The sequence below is a fragment of the Sarcophilus harrisii genome, chromosome 2 (genome assembly GCF_902635505.1).
Source record: "Sarcophilus harrisii chromosome 2, mSarHar1.11, whole genome shotgun sequence".
Lineage (NCBI taxonomy): Eukaryota > Metazoa > Chordata > Mammalia > Dasyuromorphia > Dasyuridae > Sarcophilus > Sarcophilus harrisii.
This window is the reverse complement of record NC_045427.1, coordinates 316,637,066-316,658,442: the sequence shown is the minus strand read 5'-3', so window position 1 is coordinate 316,658,442 and position 21,377 is coordinate 316,637,066. Positions and strand designations below refer to the sequence as shown.

Sequence of the window (21,377 nt, the reverse complement as noted above, 5' to 3'; positions counted from 1 at the left end):
GTGGTTGTGTGTGATACAGGTTCCCCTGTAGATATTACTTTTCTTTTCTGCTACCTCTAGCCTCTCCCCACCCCTACCTGTGGTAGGCCATAACTGTGTACTCCATAAATTCTGTGAAGCACTCAGGGAACACCATGGGTTCTTTGTTCCCTCAATTTCCAAAGGGTCCTCTATCTCATCTAGTGTTGGTTCATTTTCCTTTGGTTTTCAGTATTTATTCATAGAGGCCTGAATTGATTACTAGATCTAGAGGTCACATTTCTTTCTTTTGTTACTGTTTTTCTTACTGATTTAACTGTTTATGTCCCAGGTCTTTGAGTTTTCTTTTTTTTTTTTCTCTTTCTGAAATCTTTGGTATTTCAGTCTTTTCTTCCCTTGTTTTCCCCATCTCTTATACTATGACTTCTTCTCCTATGCTTTTGATTTCCTTGAAGGCTGGCTCTCAAAGCATCTTCCACATTGGACAATTCATGGATCACCAACCTAGCCTTCACTGACTTTTGGGTAGGCAAAACTGGCTCCAACATGATGCTATGATCTTTGCCTCAAACTTAATGGAGTGCTACACAACCCAGCCACATAACACAATGTACTGCTCTAGTATCTTGCCTTATTCTCTCTGTTACTTGGTTCTTTGACCCAATAATGTTTGGAGTTCTGCAGCACTGGTACTGCAGGGTTATGGTCGCTAGTAGACTTTTATTCCTGTGGACATGCCACCTGGCTATCAACTAGCACCTCTATACTAATGACTCTTAGTCTCTATATCAAGTATGTATATCTCCTTTGAGCTTCAGTAATACATTTCAAATTGCACATTGGATATTTCTACCTGGAAGCTCAATATCGTCCTTTTCCTAACTTCCCTATTTCTGCTTCATCTATTCTTTCAGTCATTCAGGTTTTCAATTTCTGCATCATCCTCTTTATCTTTACTTCTCCCTCATATCAGTCACTTGCTAAATCTTATCAATTACATTTCCTCAAAATTTCTTGCAACCAAACCTTTCTCTCCGCCCCACCACTCACAACAAAGTACCCTTGTGATTTCCTTATTTCTCCCCTGGACTTCCTACTTCTCCCTGAATCTGAGTTTTCTCCTCTTCAATCCATCCTTCACACACCTGTTAAACTGATTTTACTAAATCATTGGTCTGATCATGTTATTCTCCTGCACAAGAAGCTTCAGGGCTCCTCTTTGCTTCAATGATAAAATTTTTATTTAGCATTTAGTGCCATTAGTCTTACTACACCATATCTTTCTAGTCTAATTATATATTATTCCTTCTCACACGCAGCGGTCCTCAAACTTTTTAAATAGGGGGTCAGTTCACTGTCCCTCAAACTGTTGGAGGGCCGGACTATATTAAAAACAAAAATTTTGTTTCGTGGGCCTTTAAATAAAGAAACTTCATAGCCCTGGGTGAGGGGGATAATTGTCTTTAACTGCTGCATCTGGCCCATGGGCCGCAGTTTGAAGACCCCTGCCTTTAGACACACCGGACTCCTTGATGTTCTCCAGAACAGTATTTCACTTCTTGTCTCTATGCATTAACTCATGCTGTCCTCAATGTCTGGAATTTTTTTTTCTCCTCATTTCTGTCTTGTGGGAGCCCTTACTCTCTTTCAGGTTCAATTCAAATGCCATTTCCTTCGAGACACTTTCCCTGATTTTTCCTGGTTGTTTTTCCATATATATTTTTCTATTTATTCTATATTTACTAATCTGGAAATAGTTTGTAGTACTCTAGGAGAGTATAGGTTCCTTGAGAACCGGGACTTTCCCTTTTTTTCTGTTTAGTTAACCAGTGCATAGCATAGTGCCTGTAGTACATAATAATTGGTTAACTAGAAGTTAGATGATTTATTTACTTAGTGATGACAATGACTAAAAACTAATTTTATCATTTCTAAGTAGTTAGTAAAGTGAATATATGATGTTTGCATGTGTTATGGTAGATATAGTGTTAGATTCATAGTCAAGAAGACTTGTTAAGTTTTTCCTTTGTTTTACTATCTGGGCAGCTCTGTCACTTAACCTTTGTATGTTTCTGTTTCTTCATCTGTAAAATAAGAATAAGAATAGCATCCATTTTTCAGGGTTATTGTGAGGATCAAACAAGGTAACATATATAAAGTGCTTTGCAAATTTCAAAGTGCTATAGAAAAGCTATTATTATTATTAATTATGTTGGTGAGATTGGAGCAAAGGTACAAAAATAAGTGGAATATAAACAGTACATAAACTACATGTACTTTTCGAAAGAAAATAAGCTTATTCTCTATTATTTTCAAACTTTTCTGTTGTGATACTGCTAGTGGCTGCTGGAAGTCTAACTCAGACCTGTAGAATGGATCTCTTCATGTGAGAGGATGAGGATGAGGATGAGGATGAGGATGAGGATGAGGATGAGGATGAGGATGAGGATGAGGATGAGGATGAGGATGAGGATGAGGATGAGGATGAGGATGAGGATGAGGATGAGGATGAGGAGACTGAGAGGCAGTTGCATTCTCTGACCTCTCTCCTCTTCTCTCTTGCCTTCAATTTATTTATTCCCAATCCGCAAGGAACACCTGTGTTAGTAAAGAATGCTTTGAAACTCCTTCAAATGTTATGATTCACAGCTGTGGAGGCTCTAGGAGAATTGACCTGCCCCTTCACTTAGGCATGATCTTTAACACTTTTCAATTAAGTTTTCTAATATTTTCATTCTGCAAATTGCTAAGTGCTAAAGAGAAGATTAATTTGCTCAAAGTCATATTGCACCTAATTGTTAACCAATTTAATACACTCATAGTTGACTAGCAGTTCTCAAAAGCTGGGCCAAGGATCCTTCGGTATCCTTGAGATACTTTCAGGTAGTCTGTGAAGTGAAAAGAATTTTCAGAATAATACTTAAATTGTTATTTCCCTCTTAAAATACTTGCCCTTTTTCTAATGACATCTCTGTGTGAGAGCCATTTTTCTTCATATACGTTTAACCTAAACAATATATAACAACCATTGAATACAGAAGTAGATATAAGAATCTAGATGTCTTCTATTAATCCAGATCAAAAAGAGATTTTTCACTATTATAAATTGTTTTAAAAAGTAAAATATATTATTTATGCTAACATATAATTGATTAATTATTATTTAAGTTAACAAATAGGTGTTTTATAATTTTTTCACTTTTAATTTCTAATATGGTCAATATTAATATAGCAGAGTTTTTTGGAATACTCAATGATTTTTAATTTAGAGAAGCAATTTTGAGACGAAAATTATTTGAGAGCTGCTGATCTAGACATTAATGCTATTCAAAAATTATTTATCCTGAGAAAATATCAATATTGCAAGACTCACTTGTTATTTTTATAAACTACAAATTTAGAAAAAGATACATGAGATGTTAGATTTCTTGCGTTAGTGAAATCTGCCCACACAATTAATGAATAGGCATAATTTTGAGAGTTCACAGGAGCACAGGATCCTTTTTTTTTGGGGGGGGGTTAAGGTTCTGCTCCTTCTTCATCCAGCCTGTGGTTGACATTCGAAAAGCTGATATTCTAACTCTGCTAAATCATGTCTGGACTTTTTATTCCTTTACTCAAGAACCTTCTATGGCTTCCCATTGCTCTTAGGAGTGAATGGGACTGATTGGATGAAGTATTTCTCAGTATTGAGTCACATGATCCTTATTCCCAGAATTGGAACCTTGGAGAGGTCATTTGATCTCTGGAGGAATGAACTTTGAACCTGGAGATATAGGAAATTGCAGGAAGTGATGTGACCTGTTGGAAGCAGCCAACCTTGGTGACCATTGATCAAGGATGGTTATGTCCTTTTAGTCTATCCAATGAGAAGGCTTTAGTGTTTTGCTTTTAAACCCTGGACAAGACAGAAGCTGGCCAGGTTCCAAGAGCACATGATGGGAGTTGGGATGGCTCCCAGGTGTGTCTGGGCCTCTGCCTGCAGGGATTACATAAATGCTTTCTCCTGTACCTGATGATGTCTCTGATTAGTTAATTGGGAAGGGGGTCTTGCACCCCACCTGTCCCACATAGGAGAAAACAATCATCTTGATGACATTTTGTAATCTGGGTCCATGCTAATTATACATAGTCAAAATAGCCTTATTCTTAACTTTTTCATTGCTATCTTCTTGTCTTTACACAGGTGGTTCCCCATTACCAGAATTCTCTTTCTCATCTGCCTCTTGGAACCTTCACTTCTTTTGCTGACTTAGCTCAAATAGTCTACCTTTCTTCTTTCTTTAAGAGATAGAAACTTCTTTACTCTTTCAGTCTCTATTCTGCTGCCATCATGGCAGAAATTGATGGACACCATATCAGCTAGACAGGTATTGTGTATTTTTTGTATGATGGTGTATAGGTTGTCATGGCCAAAGAATCAGAGAACCTTTTTAGATTCCACAAGTGGTTGGTGCCCACATATTCTAAAAAAAATAAAACAACAAAAGATCAAACCCAAGGCCAAAAATCTATGTATTTATATCCATGAACATGTTGTTTTCTTCTAATAGAATGTAAGATTCATAAGGGCAGTGATTTTTCTCACTGTGGTTTTTGCATCTTGAGAGCCTTACACTCAATGGACATCTAAGAAATGCTTGTTGATTAATTAACTTATTCATTAACCTTCATCCTAAAAGGTTTCTGACTATACCAAAAGTTACCTTAAATAAAGATTTGCAGTAATCAGTAATTTGTTTGCCATCTGTTGACAATCTCTTTTTTTCTCTTGTGTAATTTTATTCAATGCTCTCCATGTCTAATGTCTCCTAATTCTTCTCTGGAAGAAAGCATTCTTTATAGATATCTATAAGCTTTTGGCCTCTTATTTTTTTCTTCCTGCTCCTTATTTTCTCATACAGTTTTACTGTCTTCTTTTGTATTAAAGCAAAGAGTAGTAAAGTACATAGTTTAATTTGGAGGATTTTTACCAAGTTCTTTATAGAATACCTCCTTCTTGTCATCCTTTTCAACAATTGGTGCATAAGTTGCAATTATCTTCTTTGTAATTGTAAGAACTGCAATATAAGACAATAAAGATGAGATGTTATTTCGTGTTGCCTTTGGATACACTACAAAACCAACTCTGCTAACTTGTATTTGCTTCTCCGAGGGGAATCAGTGAAGCATTTATCCCTTTAGCTGCATTTTGTTGTTGTTGTTTTATTTCCTGGTTTCCTTTAGAGTAAGAATGTCATTCTTCATAGAATTCAGTTACTCAAATAGGATGACCACACATTGGTGACTGGACAAAAATCCCACATTTAGGACAATAGTTCAATTAATGCTTATGGTGCCCAAACTAGAAAATTCCTCACAGTCTTAATTTTGCTTCTATTGTGGCAGAAATAGATGGGTATCCTACCAACTAGAAGGATATTTGGTAGTTTTTACATTATATTTTGTAAGTTGTCACAGCCAAAGAACTATCATTTAGTGGTCAGTCTATCAGTGATTTTTTTTTTATTTAGTTAGGCTGATCCTTGAAAACCAGATATAAAATGTTGCTTGATCTGTACTAAAAGACTTGACAAGTCTGGGTGAACCTACTGAAGTTTGCAGTGTATTATATAACCTTGGAGAATCCAATCTTGATGATAGATCAGAGAACAAACATGTAGAAATATTCTATGTAAAAATAAAATGTTAGCTAACATAATTCAGTATCAAAATGAAATGCACATATGTACACATACATCTATCAATCTATCAGATCCTATGAAATAATCTGTTGTAATTCTGGCAAAAATAGAACTTTTGATTTAAAAACAAATATATTCTTTCATTTTTTTTTGTATTCATGGAAGCTTTATCTTCTCTTCTTTACCCCTAACCCTCTGAATTTCTGAACTTTCCTCTCACTTTTGAAGTTACCAATTGTATGATTTCAAATGTCCTTTCTTGCTCTAACAGTTTGATTCTGTTTGTATTCTTTTGTTTTTATGAATGGACTACTCCCAAATTTGGTATCAGGGCAGAAACTCCAACCAATAATGTTAATAGATGCATAATAGCTGTTTTTTTTCATTTTTAAAGAAAATTGATCTATAAAATAATCACATTATCACTACTAAAAAAAAACTACACTAAAAATTCACCAGAACCTTTTTTTATATCTTTTTAGCACCTTGAAACTAGTGATAAATTTAGGTTTTCTTCTTTCTCAATATTGAGTCCCATTAGTTGACCTTGAGCTAAGAGCTATGAGAGAAACTTCAAGAATGCTTTGTCTGTCAAAACAAGTTTTTCCAATAACAAATTGTCCATCCAAGTGAAAACCCTACAAGCTACTCATACTTTAGTGCTACTTAAGAGAGGAGAAAAAAATTGTTGACTCACCTTTTCTTCAAATTCACTTTGCAAGTCCATCTCCTAAACTCATTACTCCAGCAAATCAGCTTTGAGGATGTAAAGGGGAGAAAAATTACTAATATTTTATTGTTAATAAAGTTAGCTATAGACATGTACTAGCTATGTGACCCTGAGCAACTGATTTAACTTCTCTGTGTCTCAGTTTCTTCAGTGGTAAGATAGGGATAATAATAAAACCCGCTTTCCAGGGTTGTGAGGACATTTACATAGTACTTTGCAAACCTTAAAACATCACATAAAACATTAGCTATTTGTTGCCCTCGACAATTTAATTACTTAAGTGGAATGATTTTAATAAAATACAGAGATTTCCAGATTGTGTCCTGTATATCATTCATATCAGTCTTTCTTGGTAACTCCCTTGTTTCCTCCAGTTCATAGAATACTGTCCATTCACTGTACCAAAGCTACAGTGAGTCAGCTGATTTCCTGATAGAGATGAGAGATTGACTCTCAGAGAAGTTGAATAGGAGACTCCAGGGGGAAGCAGCGTAGACTAATCTTTACTTTATCTCCTGCCATCCATCAAATGGGAAGTCTGAAATATTTTGTTCTTTGATTTTGACCTGTAACTCTAGTCTCATCAATGACTCTAAGTCTGGACATTCCATGCCTTTTCCTGTCTATTTTGATATTCCCGGAATTCAAAGGAACAGATAATCTTTAAAAATGATGTGATAGTGCTTATTTTATTTATGCAGCTTTTTATCTATTTATTCAGATTTTTTCTTCTTGACATTCCCTTACTAAACAATTCTAAAGTAAATAATAAAAATAGAAGCTATATTGAGTAATATATGATAATAATAAGTAATACTGTCATTTCTATAGCAGCTATGCTGTCTCGAGCAATTTATAAATATTATCTCATTTGTCCTTCCATTAACCTTGGGAGCTAGGTGCTTTTATTATACTTATTTTACAGATGAGGAAACTGAGGCAAACCCAAGTTAAATAACTTTCCAAGGATCATACAGCTAGGAAATTATCTTGATTTGATTTGATTTGACCTCAAGTCTTCCTGACACTAGACCCAGTGCTATTGTAAGCAACACATTCCTTTATATCCTACACTTCACTTCAATCCAAACCCTGAAGTTTCCCTTATTTCCCTGCTTAAAATTTAAAGGAATTTAAATTTTGGGATTTGCCCTGGACTTGTACAAATATTATATAAATTCAGGCAAGTCATTCACTAAAAATGTGCTTACTATAATGCCAGGCATTAAACACAAGGAAGAAGAAAAGCATACAAAGAAGGAAAAACCATATCAAATCAATGACAGATTGTAACTTTGCTATCTTGGTAGTTTAATGGGGTCAAGATTGATAAAGTCCATTTAGGAGAAATTAAGACTCAGCAAATCCTAGTATATTTATTCAGTGTATTTCTGATTGAATGGTATCAATTCTATTCCCTGACAAATGTTCTAATGACTATTGTTCATTATTTTGATCATATCAAAACATGTATTGGTAGTGGATGTTGTGCCACGGTTCTCTTTTATTGTCCTGACTCAGTTTCCCTAAATTGGCCTGCCTTGGTTTCCCTGAATTGTTCTGCCTCAGTTCCTAATTGTTCTGGTCAATCCTGCAAAACCCCTCCCCCTCCTAATAATGATTATTCAGATAAGGAGAAAGACCATCTATCTTAGGAATCATCAGAATATCTGGTGCCTCTCCCCATTTTGTAATCCCAATTTATCTGAATGCCTTCCCTCACCCTGTCAGAACCAGATTGTTAGTCCCATGTTCCCGCTCTCTGCACCCTGACTCCGCCCCTGCCTCAATTTACCCCTGGAGCTGAGCTATGTGTATATATGTCATTGAGAACTCTCATTGTTTGCTGGATCCTTGGAGACCATAGTCTCATTCAGCTCTGGCACCAAACCATGGATCCATTTGGTCCCAGTAAATCTCTCCCTTTTAAATAAAATATAACTCTCTAATCTCTATCTTGCCTCAGTTTCTCCAGCATTACATTTTGGAGGTCCCAGCGAGATATTAGAAAATGAGAGCAAGATTAGAGACCTTCAGGTCTCCGTGTTGGGCCTCAGGGTGGCTAGAGATTTGAGTTCTTGGCCTGGAGAGGCCGGCCCTCTGGATTTTTTCCAGAGTCTCCAGGAAAGAGAGCAGTTTTCAGTCACAACCTGGTGGGGGACACCTCCATTTAGACACTGGAGTGTAAGTCTGGATGTCTTCCAGTCATCCTGGAGAGTAATTTGGAACTATGCTCAAAAAGTTATCAAACTGTGCATACCTTTTGATCCAGCAGTGGTACTATTGGGCTTATATCCCAAAGAGATTTTAAAGAAGGGAAAGGGACCTGTATGTGCAAGAATGTTTGTGGCAGCCCTTTTTGTAGTGGCCAAAAACTGGAAACAGAGTGGATGCCCATCAATTGGAGAATGGCTGAATAAATTATGGCATATAAATATTATGGAATATTATTGTTCTATAAGAAATGACCAACAGGATGATTTCAGGAAGGCCTGGAGAGACTTACATGAACTGATGCTGAGTGAAATGAGCAGGACCAGGAGATCATTATATACTTCAACAACAATATTGTATGATGATCAATTCTGATGGACCTGGCCATCTTCAACAATGAGATGAATCAAATCAGTTCCAATAGAGCCGTAATGAACTGAACCACCTACAACCCAGTAAAAGAACTCTGGGAGATGACTATGAACCACTATGAATTCCAATCCCTCTATTTTTGTCTGCCTGCATTTTTTATTTCCTTCACAGTTAATTGTACACTATTTCAAAGTCCTATTCTTTTTGTACAGCAAAGTAACTGTTTGGACATGTATACATGTATTGTCTTTAACTTATATTTCAACATATTTAACATGTATTGGTCAACCAGCCATCTGGGGGAAGGGGTGGAGGGAAGGAGGGGAAAAGTTGGAACAAAAGGTTTTGCAATTGTCAATGCTGAAAAATTACCCATGCATATATCTTGTAAATAAAAAAGCTATAACATAATAATAATAATAAAAAAAGATTCAATCTGTTTACTTCTCAGTATAAAACTAAATAAATCTTTATGTCTCAGACCTAAAAAAAAAAAAGTCTGCATGTTTTAGGACATAATCTGATTTGTTTATCTGTTCTGTCTGTGCTAGCATCTGGATTCTCAGAATAATAAAATGCTGATGGGCATTAAATTCTGAGAAGGGTATCATTCCAGGACACTGGATGATGCCCTATAGTTTGGCTGTCTTCTAAGACGCATCTGATCTGATCTGATTCTGAGCGCCTTTTGGAGCACTCTCTGGTTATATGTGTTAAATGTTTTGTTTAATGTTGTAACTGTGCAGTCTATGTCTGTGTGATTGTGTCTGTCTCTCTTGTTGGTTAAAGAGCTCTGCTAAAAGTTTAGGAACAATGATTAAGAATTGGCTACTTCAATGTTGCAAGTGTGCTTAGTATAAAATTGCTTGTGATTTTAAACTTTTTAACCTGTTGCAACCCTTATCTTATTGAAACTCAGGCAGGAGAAAACATTTGATTAGGAATTTTAGGATGATTCTGAAATTGTGGGAAATAATTTTACTATTACCTTTGCATGCTAGATTTGTTCTGAATATTCTTTTGGGCAGTTTTAAAATTGTGAGGAATAATTTTACTGTTGCCTTTGCAGGCTAGATTTGGTTATCTTGGAATGTAAGATCTTAAGAACAATGGCCTGTTAAAGAGAAGTTCTGTTAACTTGCCTGAAAGGGATCATGTGCCTCCAGTGAGGTAAAGTTTATTATCTTCTGAAACACTTTGGGTATTTTGTTAACATTTTAAATTATGCTTTAAATCCAGTTCTGCTGGACATGTGGGTTTTATGGAGTCATTTAGCTTTCCACTGTATTGTGAATCTTAATAGTTTTGAAGGCTATTTAGGAGAGACAAGAAGGAAAATTTGGATGTGGAAAAAGGTTGGGTGGAGTAGGGAGAAACAAGGTCTTTTGTCTTCAAAGGTGAAGATTCAACTCTCCCCCTCCCCCTCTGCTCTCTGCTACATTAGCAATGGAGCATAGTTAGAAAGATTGTAGGGTTGAGAATTGCTTAAGGAAAAGACAGAGGAAAGTTTTTAATGGAAAGATTTCTGTGTGAGGAAAAAATGAGTAGGAAATAGGAGGAAATCTTTTGTCTAGGGGTGCAGTTTAGTTCACCTTCCCTCCTCCCTGCCTCTTTGGAAGTGGAGTGGGGAAAGGGTGGCCATGAGGAATCCTCTCCTTGCTCCCCCTCACCCACTAAGTGTGTTTCAGCTGTTTTTTTTTTTTTTTTAATCAAGTTGTAGCCACCTGGTTCATGGCTAAAAGGAGCAAACTGATTTTAAGTTAATTGGCTGAATATTTGTTTCTTTTGATACATAAGGTTTCCTTTGTTAAGGAATATGGTCATAAATGTGATCTATAATATGGAAGGGTTATTTCTAAAACTTTAAGAACTTTTTGGATTCTTTTATGTGGAATTAAGATATTCTATATAAATTTTAGTTTATTGTATTGATTATATCCTGAGGTTATGTCCATCATTTAAAGAGCTTCTGAAAATCATAGTTTTTTAGTTTGTCCTTTTGAAAATGTCTCTGTTATGGACAATATGCAATTTGTATATTTGTCTATGTATTGGGTATTTTAAAGCACACTGATTTGTATCAATTTAAGGTCATGGTAACTATCTTTTTAGGATTTATTTGAAACTTTGGTTAATGAGATTTGTTATTGGAGGTAAAATTTCTTGGTGTAGTTAATATTATTTGGGAGTTTTAAACTCCCTTGGGACAATTATCTGGAGTAAAACTGGGTTAAAGTGACTATTTATCCTGTATGAGCTTAGGTATCAGTTTTGATTTCTTATGTTATATCCCTGCATTTTTTTCCTCCTGTGACTGATTTTTATAATCAGAGCAATGGTAAATAGAAACTGTTAATGCAATTCAATTATGTCATACCTTGCTGTTTCTAATCATTATATCCTAAATACTTGGGCAAAAAAGTGTTTAGTCCAGTCATCTATCTGTTACTAGATATTGTATCTGGATATTCAAGTTTTTTTTTTTTTTTAAGGTTTCTAACTAATGAGAGGACAATTAACAGCAGTCTATGAAACCTAACTGCTGTTTTATCTATTGGGACTATAGCTGACAGCCATTTGCCTGTCCTGTGAAGAAAACCTATTAAGGTGCTGGCCAATTCATACTGGCCTCTTCACATTTTTTATCAGTATTTTCAAGCCTTTATTTGTTAGATTTGTGTTTGTTTGTTTTTTTGTTTTTGTTGTTGTTCTAGATTTGGTCAAATTACAGATATTGATTTGCTTCTAGAACCTAGATCAGCTTTGATTGTCAGCACCCCACACCACACCCATTCCCCTCCCTGGACTGAGCATCTCCGCCCATCTTCAGCAGGAAGCAGTTTTTGAGAGACTATTGCCTCTGCTCCTAGTATACTTTGGACTGATAGGGGGAATTTGGGAATGGTTGAATGGCTGTTAAACCCTGACTGGGTCATGTATTACTGTGTGTTTTAAGATTTGGGATGGAAATTGTTAAAACTGTGTAACTATTGATGTTATGTTTGAGGGATTTTTAGGAAGACCTATTATACTAGCCTGTTATTTATAGGAATTTTGATTCACTCAGGATTTATATATGTAATGGTTACTTGATAATTCCTTTCTGTGAGAAAAAAAGGGAGGAAGAGATAGGAAATTGGGGGAATTGGTGTATTTTTCTTAAAATACCTGAAAGAATGGGTACCCCTAATTCCTATTTACTTTGCACTTCTGCACCATCCCCTATCTCTCTAGTTCAGATTAAATTGGAAATCCTTTAAACAGTCCTTTTCGTTTTTACTCCTTGCTTAAATTTACTGGACTATGATTTTCTGGTTATGCTTTAACCTTGGAAGCCCTTATTCTGTTGGAATTGCCCTGGTAGACTCAGTTATTGGGATTATTTTTTAGAAATAACCAAAAATCAGACACCTGTCTTGGGACTGGCAGTCTCTCTGATTTGTTTCTCCACTCCTGTAACTCCAGTTCCTTAATTAGTGTTTCAGTATTCTCAAAGAACCTTGCAGTTTTGTATCAGGCCTCTAAGAGTTTGGGTTGCCTGTGTTGGTCTAACTGTGCATAATCTGCTCAGAAATCTGGATTCTAGTAGTATCCCTGTCTGTTCCTCTGGCCAGGGACAGGTAGAGCTACTTCAAGTGTCACCCTTCTCCCCTGGAGTGGGTTGCCCCTCTGAATGGGCAGCATGATTGTCTTGAGCACCCTCCCACTCTATAAGCAGAGGCTGAGTTAAATGCACAAGTGACTGCAGACTAACTAACTCACAGTAAACTATCCATCTCAAACTGGATTCTCTGGCTAAGATGCTTTGGAACTGCAGAAGACCTGACATGATAGCAACAAGGGAGCCTTTGTATTGCTGATTAACTCTATGGTTATCAGGGAGAGACTTGTTCTTGCCATATTTTCCAGTTTTATTTTGGTTTATTTGCTTCACATAGGGTTGGTCAAAATTATGGTGCTAAGACCTCCCAGGAATCTACAGGAAGGTAATTCAATGATTTGAATATTCAGAAGAGAGAGAAAGAGAGAGGGTGTGTGGAATTTTGTGCCATACTTCTCTATTATTGTCCTGATTCAGTTTCCCTGAATTGTTCTGGTGAGTCCTACAAAACCACACCTCCTTCCTAATCATGATGATCCAGATAAGAAGAAAGACCTTCTATCTTAGGCATCATCAGTATGTCCGGTGCCTCTCCTCGTTCTGTAACCCCAATTTATCTGAATGCCTCCCCTAACTCTGTCAGAGTCTTGCGTTTCTGCTCTCAGCACTCTGACTCCACCCCTGTCTCGGTCTACGCCTGTATCTGAGCCACATGTATATATATATGTCATTGAGAACTCACATTGGCTGCTGGATTCTTGGAGACAATAGTTTCATTCAGCCCTGGCACCAAACCATGGATCCATTTGGTCCCAGTAAATTTCTCCCTTTCAAATAAAATATTATAACTCTCTAATCTCTATCTTGCCTCAGTTTCTCTGGCATTACATAGGGAAGAGGAAGTATGCAGTAGAGTTCTAGAGTCAAGAAACTTAGCTTTATATTGTCTCTGAGGCTTCCTTAGGCAAATTATTTGAAATCCCTGTGATTTGGTTTTCTTATCTGTAAATGAAGAAATTGAGCCAGATGGGCTCTAAAATCACTTTTCACTCTAGGCTTATATTCTTATTCACTTTCTCTTAGAGCTGAAAAGGGTTCTCACAGAACCTCCTCAGAGTCTATAGGTATCTTAGAAGCCATTTAATCAAACATAATCTTGATCAAAGGCCCTATGATGATATTGTTGAGTTGGGAAGGGGGGACCCTGTCTCAAAAGAATTTGCAGACTTGAACCTATTTCCTTAGCCAAGTGGCAAAGTTTATTGAAATTTTAATATCTTTTTTTTTATTATAGCTTTTTATTTACAAGTTATATTCATGGGTAATTTTACAGCATTGACAATTGCCAAACCTTTTGTTCCAATTTTTCCCCTCCTTCCCCCCACCCCCTCCCCTAGATGACAGGATGACTAATACATGTTAAATATATTAAAGTATAAATTAAATACAAAATAAGTTTACATGTCCATACAGTTATTTTGCTGTACAAAAAGAATCGGACTCTGAAATATTGTACAATTAGCCTGTGAAGGAAATTAAAAAAAAAAAATGCAGGCAGGCAAAAATATAGGGATTGGGAATTCAATGTATTGGTTTTTAGTCATCTCCTAGAGTTCTTTTGCTGGGTGTAGCTGGTTCATTTCATTACTGCTCCATTGGAACTGATTTGGTTCATCTCATTGCTGAAGATGGCCAGGTCCATCAGAATTGATCATCACATAGTAAGTATTGTTGTTGAAGTATATAATGATCTCCTGGTCCTGCTCATTTCACTCAGCATCAGTTCATGTAAGTCTCTCCAGGCCTTTCTGAAATCATCCTGTTGGTCATTTCTTACTAAACAATAATATTCCATAGAAATTGTAATATCATTATAAAGTGCACTGAATTACTAAAAGAAATTAGCAGAGAAACAGAAGCAAGGAGAAATATTTATCTAGCTTCTATCATTGATATGCTAATTCTATGGTTCATCAGTAGGATGGAGGAGTGGTCTTCCGAATTTGGTTCCTGTTGACAAGATTAAAAGTCAGCAATGAATTGAGGAATGGTTCTACAGAATCAGGCAGGTTGTTAGAACAATAGCATTCCTAGATTGGGTGTGTATGTGGGGGGAGGCAAAGTCAGAGGACTTTGGAATCAGATAGATTGCTAGAACAGAAGCCCTCTCAAGGTCAGGGGCCCTCAAAACTATCCCTATATTTCCCTAGAAGCTATACCATATCAATATTATTTCCCACAAGCAGTCCTCCTGGTTCTGTTTGAGATGACCAATCTCGTACTTATGTAATGCTGAAGAGAGTAAAACAACATAGAGATTAGAGTTTTTAATATTTTATTTGAAAGGGAGACATTGTGCTAGGGGCATGCTGCCCCTAGGGCTGATGTCCAAAGGATCTAGCAGATAATGTGTGCTTCCCATGAAGTATATATACATAAGTAGTTCTAAGCTGCCGGGGAGTAGACTGAGGCAGGGGCAGAGTCAGAGCACTGAGACAGGAATGGACTATCAATCCGGTTCTGACAGGATGAGGGCAGGCATTCTGATAAATTGGGATAAAGAAGAACAATGATAGAATGGGGGGAGCACTGGACATTCTGATAAGTAGGGAAGGGCTGGGGTCATGATATCTAAGTTAGAAGGTCTTTCTCCTTATCTCGATCATGATGATTAGGAGGGAGGAGTGGTGTTGCAGGATTGAGCATAACAATTAGTATCTGAGGCAGAACAATTCAGAGAAACCAAGATAGGACAATTTAGGGAAACTGAGGACAATTTAGGGAAACTGAGTCAGGATAATAAAAAGAAACTCTGGCACAACACTTATAATTCATTAGCTCCCGAAGCAATTGATTTCACTTTAACATAACTGTAATTGCTAGGAAATTTTCTCTTGTGCCTATTCTAAATTTACCCTCTGGGTTAAATGAAGCAATTCTAATCTCTCCTTTCTTATAATAATCCTGAAAATACTTGCAGTTAGCTATCAACTCTCCTTTCCTTATGTCATTTATTTCTTATCTTCAGTCCTTCAATTCATTCTCAGATACCATATTGCCTTATTTTGTCACCATCCTGATCAAACTTTTCTGGATATATTCCAGTCTGTCTAGGACTTTCCTGAACTCTGGGGCCCCAAAGGAAATATGCTATTCCGAGATGTAGATTGATCAGGATAAAATATAGCAGAGCTTTTACCTATCTTTTTCGCTGAACATTGCTCAATAAATGTAATAGGGGATAGAAGGAGTTTTTTGGCTGCTGGTGCGTACTGTTGACTCATACTGAATTTGCAGATCATTTTTACAGGAACTGCTGTCTAGCCAGACCTCTCCCATCTTGTATTTATAAAGATGATTTTAAAAATCCAAATGTAGAACTTTACACTTATTAAATGTCAACTTGCTCAGTTTGGCCCATCATTTTGACCTGTCAGCCTCTTCTTTTTTGTTTGATTCAGACTCATCCAATATGTTTAGTTATCCTCACAGGCTTTGTGTCATCTAGAGATTTGATAAGCTTGCCATCTATTCCTGCATCCAAGTCACTGATAAAAACATTGAATTGCACAGAATTAAGCACAGATCTCTTGTATAACTTACATCTTTTGCTTTTATCCCCCAAAATAAAATGATAGACTTTGTGAAATGTTTTCACTAAAAGCCTAAGTCCACCATTTCTATAGTCTTCTCCTGGTATAAATGATCTGGTTATACTGTAACCAACATAGTATGAGATTAGTATAGTATGACCTGTTCATATTGAAGTTATGGAAAAATTTTAGTAATTTTTTTTGCTGCTCTTTCTGAGTATGCAGAAAGTATACTGAAAGGCAGTAAGTGCAACTAGCATGTTTTCAAAAATTTCCACCCATAGAATTCAACTTCACCAGCCTATAGTTTGAAATATATATATATTATAGTATGAAAATTCATACACTTATTCTTCTCTTGTCTAGCAATTCTTTCTCTAAGATCTTTCAAGATCACAATAACCTTAACAACAATGCCAGTCAGTTCTTTTAATAATATAGGATGTTCTATAGTTCATCCAGCCTAGATGTCTTAAACCTACCAAGGAAAGTTAAATGTTGCTTGCTTGTCTTCTGACTTATTTTGGGTTCCCACTTTCTGATAAATATATGGGTTGTCCTTCAGAGTCCAAAGAAAATTCATTTTGGAAGAAAAATAAAAACTAAAATAAGAGTTGAGTGGTTTTTTTTTTTGTTTTTTTTTTTTTGTAACTATTTGTAACTATTTCACTTAGCTTTGTAAAATAACCCTTTAGTTTTACAGGTTAAAGGTGTAAATTAACTTTTCTTGCTTAAATTTTTTATATTGGTTTTAAATGTATGTCATGAGTTATTTCAGTTATTTAAGGTTTTTTTTTTTTTTTTTTTTTTTTCCCTTCTGTCTTTATGGCTCTATCCAGCTTTTGGTTTCTTTGGATTTTTGCTTTTCATTCTTTTTCTTGTGTTGTTAATAACTTCTCTCTTCTTTCTCACTCTTGGATCTTTTGATTTCTATTGTTATACTGATCCCTGAGACTGGGTGTATTCAGCCTTCTCTGTGTTGGAGAGTTTGGGAGTTTAGTTGGCTCTTTGACCAATAAAGAACTGAGTCCCATTGAGTTTCTAGCCCTCTTCCCGTTGGACACTGGAGCAAAGACTTTCTTCTCCTCCATTCAATTCTGTATTGTCATCTTTTCTTCTGTACAGAACTCTGCAGAATAACTGTCTTCCAATCCTTGTGGCATATGATGGGGTTTATACCAAGTCACTGATGTGGGGCACTTGGCAGGGATCTTTTAAAGTAGACCCTGAAACACACATCTGTGAAGTGCTGGCTATGTCCCACATGTAGCATGGGGCAGATGTATTAAAAAGTAGAAGCTCTATGTATTTTCATTGCTGTTATTTTATATCTTTTTAAAAAACAATGTATGGTGATTGTCTTTTTTTCTTGCTCATTCAAATTTACTTTATATTGGTATATATTATATACCATACCATACCATAAAAGTATATATTATATACTTTTTATGAGTCAGCACTATGTAGAAAACAAATGTTCTGCCATTCTGCCAATAACATCTATAATTTTTTAAAATTTAAAACAGATTTTCTCATTGGCCATGTCATTCATATACATATTATATATATCCTATCTATCTATATCACTCAATCTGTACTGAGTCCAATACTTCTCTATCAGAAGATGGGTCATTATGAGCCCTCCGGAATTGTGGCTGGTTATTGCATTGATCAAAGCTCCTAGTATTTGAAAGTTTTGTATTTAAAATATTGCCATTCTTGTAAAAATTGTTCTCTTGCTTTTCCTCATTTCATTCTGCATTAGTTCATATAGGTCCTTCATAATTTCTTATAGTACAATAATATTCCATCACATTTATATACTATAATTTGTTCAGCCATTTCCCATTTGATGGAACTCTCTGAGCTTCCAATTCTTTGCTACCTCAAAAAAAAAGTTTATAAATATTTTTGTGCATATGAGCCTTTTCCTCTTTAATCTTATTGGAGTAGATAAACTTATAGAGCAGAAAGTAAAAGAAGCTGAGACTGTTGAGCTGGCAACTGTAGCAATTGGTGAAAGTAGTAGTACAGTTAATGGTTTCTCTCTTGACCATTTTTTTTTCTTGAGCATAATTCTAGGAAAACTTCACTTAGTTTAAATTATAACCCCTTTCTTTAGTAAAGGACTCCCCACCCCCACAAGTTGAGAGTATGGTAGGTAAGGAGGAAAAAGATGACTGTTAGCTGTGAGTTTCATCATAGACTATACTTCATACAACACATTAATATAATAATTGGCTCAGCTTTAGGGAGTTTACTTTAGATGAGTCATAATCATTTTGAAGCCTGAGGAAAAATGGCTAATACACAGTCAGAGTAGCTGGATTTACATTTAAATCTGTGTCTAATTAACCACAGCTATTTTTGTAGTTGAGCAAAATTCAGTTTACCTGAAATAGTTGAGTAATGAAACAGGAGAATATTTATTGCTTATGGATAAATAGAAATTGAAAAGGGAAGCTAAGGAAAGAGCTGATAATTTTTTTTGAAATTTCTTGCTTTCTGGATCTTCCTATTTGTAATACCTATAGAATCCAAGGAGTATTCTCAATTTCTTCATCTCTATGACAGTTCACTCCTCCCTTTTTTCATGCCTGAGTGAACCTCTTGAATCTTTTCTTTCCCAATTCTGAGATAGCATTCCTCTTTTATAGGTGGTGCTTAGTTCATGCCCCAGTCTCTCACATAATAGCTTTGATTGATTCAGGGTGTACAGGCCTTGTTCCCACAACTCTGATTGATTCAGTCAAAAAAAAAAAAACTGAAACTAATGAAGAGAACAGAATCAAAAATGGGGTGGACTTGATTAGTATTCATTTTTATTTGCTAATAAATTACAGTGATTTTGTTTTACTTGCTAATAAATTACAGTGATTTTATCTAAATCTATAAGTTCTTGGTTTAGAGTTAAGATAAAGGAAACTGGTTCATAGCATAAGATATTTCCCTAATTTTAGTCCTAGGTAAGGACCAGTAAATGAGAATCTTCATACTTTTGCTAACTTCTGATAATATTCTAGAGCATATTCTCTACATGGTCCCCAGTGAACCCTGAGAATTGGCAAAAGGGAATGAAAACTAATATGACTGTCTTATAGTGAATCTTAAAGATAATATATTTAATTTTTCCACATTTCATTTATCATTTTATATCTCTTCTGTCTTTTGTATCTAAACTCTTCCAAAAGACTGTCCACAATAAGTGTCTCTACTTTCTCTCCTCTCATTCTCTTATCACCTTTCAATCTGTCCTTAGAAAATTCCTTAGAAACTGCTTTCTCCAAAGTTGTGAATAATCTATTATTAGTTAACAAATCTAAAGACTTTTTCTCAACCTCATTCTTCTTGAACTCTCTGCTATCTTTGGCACTCTTCACTCTCTCTTCCTTGATAATCTCTTATCTGTAGATTTTGAGGAAACTACTGTCTCTTGGTTTACTTCTATCTGACTTTCTCTTCTTTGCTGGATCCTTTTCTAGATCATGCTCTCTATCCAAAGGTGTCCTTCAGCATTTTGACCTGGACCCTCTTCTGTTTTCTTCTCTCTATATACCACTTCACTTGGTGAACACATCATGATTTAGTTATTGTCTCTGTGCTAATAATTCTCATAGTTACCTATGCTGCTCCAAATTCTCTGCTGACCTCCAAATTCTCATCTCTAAGTGCTTTTCAGATACCAAAAACAAGATATCCAGTAGCTATCCTAAATTCAACATGTTCAAAAATGAACTTATCTTTTTCTCTAAAGTTTACCCAGCACTCCTCCCCACTCCATCTTCCATTATACCTTTCATTTTACTTTAGAGGGAAATATTCTCTCAGTCCCTCAGGCTCACAACCTAGGAGTCATCTTTGACTCCTCATTATCTTTCACCATCCGTATCCTATCTGTTACCAAGGCATATTAATTTCACCTTTGCAGCATCTCTAGTTTACATCCTCTTCTCTCCTTTCTTCATATTTGGAAAACTATAACAGCCTGCTGCAACCTGAACTCTCTTTGGGCATAGTTCCAAATTGCTCTTTAGAATGGCTGAAAAAGTTCACCATTTTTTAAACATATAATGCAACTCTATCTACTTCCATTATGTTTTTGATTTCTTTTGAATGACATATACTGCCCCAAAACCAAATTCTAATCATGAATTCCATTTAATCAGTCCTCAAAATCACAGCCAAAGGAACTTAGGGATTATTGGGTAATGATTTCCTGGAATGATACCTTCCTGATTCCCTACAATTCCCAGAGTTAAAATTTATATTGATTTTTATTCCTTTCCTTGAATAAATTTGCTTTAGTTCTAAAGCACAGGATATTGATTCTCTAGAAACTTGTCTGAAAGTTGGGGATTTTGTCATATCATTTATATACATGATGGTGTTCCCCAGAGAAGGATGAGAATTTATCTGTTGTTTGGGAAGAAATACTTTCAGAAAGGCAATTCTATGACGATACAGCTTTTGTATCATATTGTATTATAGTAACCTTGTAATGCCAGAGAAACTGAGGCAAGACAGAGATTAGGGTTTTAATTATTTTAATAGTGGAGAATTTGAACCTAGTGGCTGAACAAGATCCTTGCCTGGCCCCCAGTCAGTTTAATGAGACTCTTGTCTCAAAGCATACAGCAATGATTAAGTAATTCCAGAGACTTTCATAGGGCTCCAGTTATCAGAGAAATGAAGGCAAGGGGGAGCAGAGCACTAGGTGAGTGGAAATTCCAAGAAAGGACCATAACTTTTTAATTCTGACAGGTTGTGGGTCAAGAAGATGGTTGAGCAGGAGACAGAGTCTGAGGCAGAAGATATTTGAGATAAGCCATCTGGAGTTTTATGAATCTTTGGAGTGTGAGAGTGGTCAAAGGCCCTAATTCTCTCAGTCCTAATGACCAGGAAGGGGGTGGTGGTGGATTCAGGGCATAATAATTCAGGGAAACTGAGGTATTTCAACTTGAAGTCAGAATTTTGGGACATTTTAGATTAACAAGTATCAGAGTCAAGTATATTAAATACTTCACTAGTGCCAGTAGAGTAGTCAAAACCTCATTTAGGAAAGTGTAGAGCCAGTTGTGTTGAGTCATAGATGAAAAAGAACAGTCTAATTCTAGGAGAAAAAGGCCAAAGTAGTTAATGGATTGTTTCCTATCTTGAGGTCTCAAGTGAAAATCAATTGAGATATTAAAGAACCTGTACATAGT

The 21,377-nt window shown here is 35.9% G+C and overlaps 1 protein-coding gene across 1 annotated transcript in view; it reads left to right on the top strand.

The window, feature by feature from the left end:
- RTN1 (reticulon 1) overlaps positions 1–21,377 on the top strand; it is a 255,883-nt gene that overhangs the window by 81,264 nt on the left and 153,242 nt on the right. The gene's annotated exons all lie outside the window — the stretch shown is intronic.